Raw genomic sequence first — 9029 nt, forward strand, 5'->3', positions numbered from 1 at the left:
GGAAATTTGCCTCTTTTGAAAATTCTGTCATTCCAGATAGAGCTATTTATCACATTTCATACATAAATGGAAGAAGATTAATAGTATTTTATAGTATCAAGCACATATAAGCTAAACACATTTTTACTCTAGCATCCAGTATTGGATAGACATGTGCATGCTACTTTCTGAAACCATCTTTCATTCTCAAATACCATAAATGGTCATTTGTAGAACACCCAGGAGTATTTTCCATATTTTCTTAGATGCTAGTTTTTGGGTTTTTTTTTACAGGAAGTAAACATAGAAAATGGAATTAAATTGGCATATAAAAATAGAATTGAGGAGTAGATTAGTAATGTCTTAGTCTTTGAATCCATTTGTTTTGATTAACCTCATTCAAAGGGATTCTTATTTATGTTTAGGTTTGAGGTATTAGGAGGAGACTCTTGTTTGGCTCATTAGTGTGTGTGTGTATGTTTTAAGAAATGAAAAAGCAGTCTTCTATCAATCCCTGTTGTCATTAAAGAGGTCTAACATTCATCTGTCAGAGTCAACAGATATTTATGAAGTGTCTATCAGTCACTATGAAAACATCTGGAATACAGTATTAAAAATACATACATATGCAAAATAAAATCTTTTCCTAGGCTTTAATTTCAAGTAAGAGCAGTAAGGAAACATGAAAACAGTTGATAAACACAAGGAGGAGAATCTCATATAGTATATAGAAGGTAATACATGGCACAGTGAAAAAAATAATCAAAAAGTGTGATGGGGAGTATTGGGAGACACTTTTAAAAGTATTGTCAGGAAGGTCTCACTGGTTTTTAAGTATAGTCTGATAGCAGTGAAGATGAATATCATGGAAATCTTTGAGCAAAACATCAATTCCAGAAAAAAGAAAGAACCAAGGAAAAAGCCATGGAAAGTTCAAGAAATAGCAAGCTTAAATGAAGCTAGAACGGATTGAGTAAGAAAAAGGGTGAAAAACTGAGATGAGATGGGGTGTTAGGGCTTTTATGTAGGTCATTGTAGTATTTATTCTGAGTGTACTGAATTGGGAAGCAGAGCAACCATGGACTGAAAAAAATTTCAATTATAAATCTTGACAATAGAAACCAAGAATATTATTATGAAAATCAATAAGAAAGTCATTATATGCCAGGTGTTAGACAATGAACTCAACTTCATAGTGGTTTTGGTGAAGTGGAGAAGTCAGAAGGGATCAAAGAAGGGTTAGAGTCTGGGCCATAAGAGCTGAACAGAAAGTCTTGGCATCATATGGTGACCGCCATAAGCAGATATCGTAATATGATTTGTGGCACAAACCACAATGGGTTTAGAGGGATTGGGGAATAAACCAAATAAAAATAAAATTGAAATTGCAAATAAAAATTGAAATTAGTCCCTGCATTATTGTGAAAGCAGTTTACAGTGATTCACACATGAGTTGCCTAAAACACAACTTTGTTTATTGCAAAAATCTTAGAACCTGATTTCATTCTGTTTTATTTTTAGTGAAGAGAAGGGAGATTTAACTACTCCCTTCTATTTAAGAAATCAAGTTTCGATCTCCTTCAAAGCTGTTTATTGTTGAGGTTGAGTCCCAGAAAAAAGGTTTAATAGACTCAAATCTGATTTTAAAGGTAAAGTTATTTCAGAAATTTAGTAGATTTGTTATTTCATCTCATTGTATTAACATTATTTTGAACTCATTCAAAAGTGGAATAACGTAAATCATTCATTGATTTTCACTGATTATAAATGATGTATTTACTCTTAAGAATATAACTTATCAGCTTTCATTATGATTAATATTTCTAAAGCTATTTATTTTATGTGAAGGTACTAAATAAATCATTCACAAAGGTGTTCCTGTTAAATAAAAGCCTAGAAACCAAATAAATTTGCATAATATTTAATCTGTAGCAAAACAAATTGCTAAGAATTGGGATGCAAGCTCAAATAAATTACATACTGTGTTAAATATTACAATTAAAGAATCACTCATGAAGTGATCCATTGGTTAAATTGTATACATTTGGTAAGATATCATTTGACATTATAACTCATGTATTACTGATTTCTAACTCTCACTTGGAATTTGTAAAAACATTATGATGAAGCTTAAGCTTTTCTTATTTAAATATAAACTCTCAAGTTAGTTCAATAATAATTCTGGAAATGATAAATATTTGGGTTAATTTTTTTGCAATTTTAATTCATTAGTATATTAATTAACTATTCTGTCAATCATACTAGTTTTGGTAGTGTGTCCATTTTGAGTTTCTTTTTTAGGATTTTATACCTGGCTTTGGCCATTTCCTAAAGGCTGTGTGATGTAAAATGTAATATCATTATCAAGAAATATTCATTTTCATTTTTTTCCATACTTCCTGTACACTTAACTGAAATTCTTAGAGAATGTAAAGGTTTCAATTTAAATCACCCAGAATTTTGATCCTGAGTAAATAGGAAACATGGTGCAATATAAAGTCTTATGGTGATATTTATTATCAAAACCTCAATTTTTATTTTCTCACAACACTTGCAAAGCAAAACTGATATGTAAATTGGTCTGTTTGTGTGTGTAGGTGTGTGTGTGTGTGTCTGTTTAATTTTATCTTGTTCTTACGGGAACATAGACTCATTGCCTCAGGTAATTGTCTTCTTTTACAAAACACTCTTATCTATTAACATCATAGAAATGTTTTTGAATTAATGTGTGTAAGTCTTTTTAATATGTTCATACCAAATGAGTAATGGTTGACCCTTTCTTTGCTTAGATGTATGGATTCGCTAACTGGGAGAACTGGAAGGACTAATAAAGCAGAGAAAAGTAGAATCCCTTTAAAAAAGTGCAGTTACTAACTACTTACCAACCTGAGCCTGAAGCTATATGACCAAATAGACTAAACTATAGCTCTCATATTCTGCTTTGTTTCAGTTTATAATCCCTGTGCTATTTGTTATCTTAAACCCAACACACTCCATGAATGCAAAAGAATATGTGTCAATAACATTTACTTACTCTTCTTAACACTAAGAAATAACACCAGGTAGGGTCAATTGTCCACCAGCAGGTAACTTGTCAAAGCAATGTGATATCTCACTCACCTTCCCCTATTGATATCTTACTGTACTTAAATTTATCAAAAAGAAACAATTTCTGTTACAGGTTAGTGGATATAATTTGCTGGATGCAAACTAATTAATAGACTTGATCAATGTCTTGTTATCACAATGAACATATCAGATGAATAGATTAAATCAATGCATATACCAAAGATGAAAACATTACAAGGTCTAACCACTTATTTTTTAACTGTAAAAAGGAATAATTTGGCAAAGAGAAAAAAAAATGTTTGAAAAGATTACAAAGTGTATATAACTCCAGCAAAATAAAATATTTAATTTAAAAAGCCAAAAAGCATAATCAATCATTGATAACATTTATATTTTCTTTGGAACAAATTAATACATATTTTCCATTCTATTTTGACTTGTCTAAAATTTTTGAAAATTTCCTGGAATTTTTGATAACTGTTATTTTCTCAAAAAAAAACCCTCCAGTTTTTTCATTTTTCATATCATTTTCTTCTTATGTTAGGGCATATTGTAAAATAATATTTTAAAATACTGCATAATCAAGCTGAATGACATAGTAAGCAGACTACTCAGATTTTTAAATAAATCAATTCATATATGTTGTCCTTACTTTTATATATACTGGGGCTGATGATCTAGAAATTTTTGCATTAATTCAGTAAGCCCACTAGATTAAATTCTGAGTTTGATAGAAATTCTGAAGAAGAGATATATATATTTAACTTATTTATTCTATGACATGATTCAGTCCTTACCTCCTCCTGAAGATCACAAGAAAAATAAAATTATGCATAAAATACAAAAATAAAGTGGGTTATTAGAAGTTTTATTAACATATATTCCACTTAACTTTTTTCAAAAAAAATTCAACATGCTAAATTCCTCCTACTCACCAGTAATCAGGGAAAAACAAGCAATAGTGAAAGAATATACCACATTTGCTTATTTGCCTGACAAAAGTACATGAGATTAAAGTAAAACACCTACTGATGACTGGGATGAATTATCTCACAGAACAATTATAGAAGTGAGATAATATACTCTTCACCGAAGAAAAAAAATGTTGACAGCATACTTACTTCTGGAAATTCATCCTACCATGATAGGATAGAAAATTATCATGGTACTGTTAGTAGGAACAAAATCTAGGGACAAAATTCTAGTAGAATAATTAAGTAATTTATTTTACATCCATACTGTGGATTATTATATAAATTTAAAGGGGAAAAAAGGGTGATTTAGAGCTATTCCAATTCCCTGAGGGAGATTTTCAATAGGTATTGATGAGAGAGAATCTTGATGAAGGAAAAAAGTGTGTAATACCACACTGTACACACAGAAGTTAGGCTGAATTGGATAAAGACCTAAATGTAAGATTTAAGATTATGAAATTTCTAGGGGCGCCTGGGTGGCTCAGTCATTAAGCATCTGCCTTTGACTCAGGGCATGATCCCAGAGTCCTGGGATGGAGCCCTGCATCGGGCTCCTCCACTGGGTGCCTGCCTCTTCCTCTCCCACTCTCCCTGCTTGTGTTCCCTCTCTCGCTGGCTGTCTTTCTCTCTGTCAAATAAATAAATAAAATCTTTAAAAAAATAAAATAAAATGAAATAATGAAATTTCTAGAATAAAAACGAATTAAAGAAAAAATGTGCTCTTTTTTTTTTTAAAGATTTTATTTATTTATTTGACAGAGATAGGAACAGCCAGCGAGAGAGGGAACACAAGCAGAGGGAGTGGGAGAGGAAGAAACAGGCTCATAGCAGAAGAGCCTGATGTGGGGCTCGATCCCACAACACCGGGATCACGCCCTGAGCCGAAGGCAGAGGCTTAACCGCTGTGCCACCCAGGCGCCCCGAAAAAATGTGCTCTTAAGCAAAGATTTATTAGATATAAAACAAAGACTTATCCATTAAAAATTGATATATTGGATCAAAAATAAAACTTTTTTTCTTTTTGAAAGACAACATTATGAATATTAAAAGATTACTCACAGACTTGGAGAATGTATTTGCAAATTATACATCTGATAAATGATTTTTATCTCAGATAAATAAAAATAAATCTTCAGTTCAAGAAACCCAATTTTCAAAAATAATCAAAAATTTTAATAGACATTTTACCAAAAATTATATACATATGGTAAATGTTTAAGCAAACTAGGTCAACATCATTAGTTTTACGAAAATGAAAGCCACAATGACCTAACACAACACACCCACTAAAACAGATATATTGAAAAAGAATGATAATATTACATGTTGGCAAGATGTGGAGAATACATTGGTGTCTTCGTACATCATGGTAAAAATGTAAGATGCCAAGACACTGTGGACAAAAATGCTTGCAATTTGTTAAAATGCTGAGTTAAACTTAGAAATTCAACTAGTAGGTATATACCTAAGAGGAAAAAAAACATATATCCATACAAAGACTGTTGCATGTCCATGCATGTCCATGCATGTCCATAATTGCGTTATTCATGATAGCCCAAAACTGAAAATAATGCAGATGTCCATCTGGTAAATAGACTTCTTAAAATGTTGTATACATGTACAATTAAATACTGTTCAAAAGGAAAAGGAAACGAACGAGTGGCATATGCAATAGGATGGATAGTCCCCACAAATATTATATGAATGCATTTGTATCTTAAAAATCTACAAAAGACAAGATTATAGAGACAGAAAGTAAGCAAGTGGTCTTGGAGGGCAGACAATGGGCAAGGGATTAACTGCAAATGGCCATATAAAAATTTTGTGTGGGGGTGGAAGTGTTCACAGATTGGATTGTTATGATGATTGCCCAATTGTATAAATTTACTAAAATTTACTGAACGATAAAACATTTTAAAATAGATAAATTTTATGGTATGTGACATATATCTCAATAAAGCTTTGAAAAATTAAGGGTATCATATGATATATATTACTTGCCTGGGAGGCATCTGGGTGGCTTAGTGGGTTAACCAACTCTTGATTCTGGCTCAGGTCATGATTTCACGATCATGAGATTGAGCCTGCATCTAGATCTGCACTCAGTGGGGAGTCTGCTGGAGATTCTCTTTCTCTCTCCCTCTCCCTTTGCCCCTCTCCCTGCTCACACTCTCCTTCTTTTTCTCAAATAAATAAATAAATAAATAAATAAATAAATAAATAAATAAATAAATATTTAAAAAATATATTACTTGCCTGACCTCTTTTAAGAGTTAGAAACTTTTGAAATTCCTGAGAACTACTTATAGGAGAAAGCATATTGAATAATTTAGTCGAGCTATTAGCACCACTGGCGTAGAGATCATAAACTACCACATTCTCTGTATTTTTCATAAAGAGGTACACAGAGAATTTACAGTTTTTCATACCTATAGCTTCTTAAGTGCTTCTTTAGATATCTATGACTCCAAATAAAATATTGCATTCATTCCAGGTGCCTATTCTTCCTTTCTTTCTCTTTTTTTCTTCTCTGCATGGTGGTTTTCTTGCTCTTAGTACATTCTGGTCAAATATGAACTGCAACAGCTGGACTAATTCTCTGACAGGAATATCAATCATCACGACTATCTTTCTACTCAGTCCTAATAAAATTAAGCATAATAAAGAATATAAAGAATGATTTTTAAATCTATCCAAGATTCTCCCCAATTCTTAATTACAGTCCTTATATGTCCATGTTCAAACATTTTTTATTCCACTAGTCTCACTTTACCAAACTCTAGTGGATAATTATTGTAACATGAATTTCTTTCTGTTAATGTTACTCCACACACATACACATATACAAAAGAGAGCAAGAATATTTTCCACTCTCATTGAGGATATATTTTTATTAAACTATCATAGAAATCTATCATGCTATTAGTTCTTTCAAGTGATGTAAACACTGCATTGAAACAGATGTCATGATCAATGTGATATGAGTCTGCAGATATACAAGAATAAGGTAATTTGCCATTCTGAGTAACCAACACCTATATGGAAATTCTTACATCACAGTGTGAAGAAGGCATTTAAGAGTAAAAATACAAAATATATGAGTGTTGGGGACTATGGGAAATTGTGATATTATGTGCTGCATAAAGGAATAAGTCACTAATCATATCTAGCTGACTATTGTCATACAGAAATGTGTATCAGATTTTCCAATTAATCTTACAGAAGGTAGAAAATTTGATATTTCAGTTTCATTATTCAACTAAGAATTTCATTGTTTATTTTTAAATATTGGCTTAATTATCTTAAAATTGTGCAAGCCAAAACACTTCAAATCTTTTCAAACAAGTTTGGCCTTTAGTGAATTGCTTGCAACATCTGATAAAATTCCTACTTAGAAGCCAGTATACTATGCCTTACATAGTGCATGCTCGCTCACAAGCGTGCACACATGCACACACACACACACACAGAGATACATATATGCGTACCTATATAATTTCAGTACTCTGTATTGATGAATGATGTTCAAGGTTTTTTTCAAGTCCCTGGATTTATTTCATTGAAAACCTCTCACATTTTTTCATAATAATTAACCTGTAATAGTTTTCCAAATACCACTTTATCACAAGTCCCACAGAAGCCACTTCAGATAATATAGTCTCAGCTATTTTTCTAAAAGAGTTTGAAACTTTTAAAAAATATTTCTAAAAAACCTCTTTTTCCTTTTTAGAAATAACTTCTAATTCCTAAAATAGTACCTCTACACTGATACAAAAACAAATTGCCAAGTGAGAACTACACTTAAAGATATCTAGACATTTATTATTGTATAAATTTAATCTTCTAATTTTAACATCCAGTCCCTAAGAACACATTTTCCCCAAATGTGTCTGAGCTAAACAATATACCTAAAACACATATATGATATTTCATAGTGTAATAAGGGACACCATGACACCTGTTTGAAATTCTTATATGTCTTTGCAAGTCTTTGAAACAATGGATGGCTCTGTTGACCATATTCATGGCTCACTTCCAGCATGGTAATTGCTTAGTAGAACAATGATCCGTATTATTTAAGAATTACCTACTACAAATGGAACTGCAGTGGTTTATCAAAAAGGGCTTATTTTGATCATTTAACAAGCAATCCATTCCAGGTTTTGAAATCTGTACCATGATGCCATTAATCTCTTAGCTTTTTCCTTTCTTCCTTCCTTCTCTCTATTCCACCCTCCCTTTTCCCTTCCATCCTCTGTCCTTTCTCCCTTCCCTTCTTCCTTCCTTCCTCTGTCTATCCTATCTTCAGTGTAGATCTTTAACCTCACTTGCTTCACAGTCTAGAGACATCTGATATAGCTCTAAGTTCATATCTGTTTTTCAAATAGTAAAAATAAATAATCGAGGAATAAGGAAGTGAATACCCTCTCAGGAAAGCTAAACAACTAGAAATATTACATGGATTTGTACCGATTTGTCACCGGCAAAACTGTGAGATCCGGCCATGTCTATTTCTAAAAATCTAGGAAATTGAATTTTTTGGGCTTTATTTTAGTTTGGACACATGCCCCCCCCCATAAAAACAATACCAGATTTCTGTTAGTCAGAAAGAAGAGCAGAATAGATATTGGATAGAAACTATGTGTTTATCTATGCTCCAAATCCTAGATTGTGACACCAAGTTCTAACTTGAATAAAAATTAGAATTCTTGATGTCTGGGTTTCTGTGTAGTGTTGAAAACAAATAAAACAAAAAGTTCATAGACTTCGGAATCCTTGAACAATGATTAGTTGTCTCATGCATGGCGATAATTAGTAATATTTTTAGATAATTCAACATGTGCTCAGTGTTTTCCACTTACCTCATCTGCTAAAACAATCCCCCTCTCCATCCAAATTTTTGTCACAATTCTATGATGTGACTTATTTTCCCTCCTTGTGCTTCATCACATATCCCCACCACTCTGAGAATCTCCCTGATACATGTATTCTTTTGGAAAGTATTGC

Source organism: Ursus americanus, chromosome 10 (assembly GCF_024610735.1).
Source record: "Ursus americanus isolate L20-20 chromosome 10, mUrsAme1.1.p, whole genome shotgun sequence".
In the NCBI taxonomy this organism is placed as follows: Eukaryota; Metazoa; Chordata; class Mammalia; order Carnivora; family Ursidae; genus Ursus; species Ursus americanus.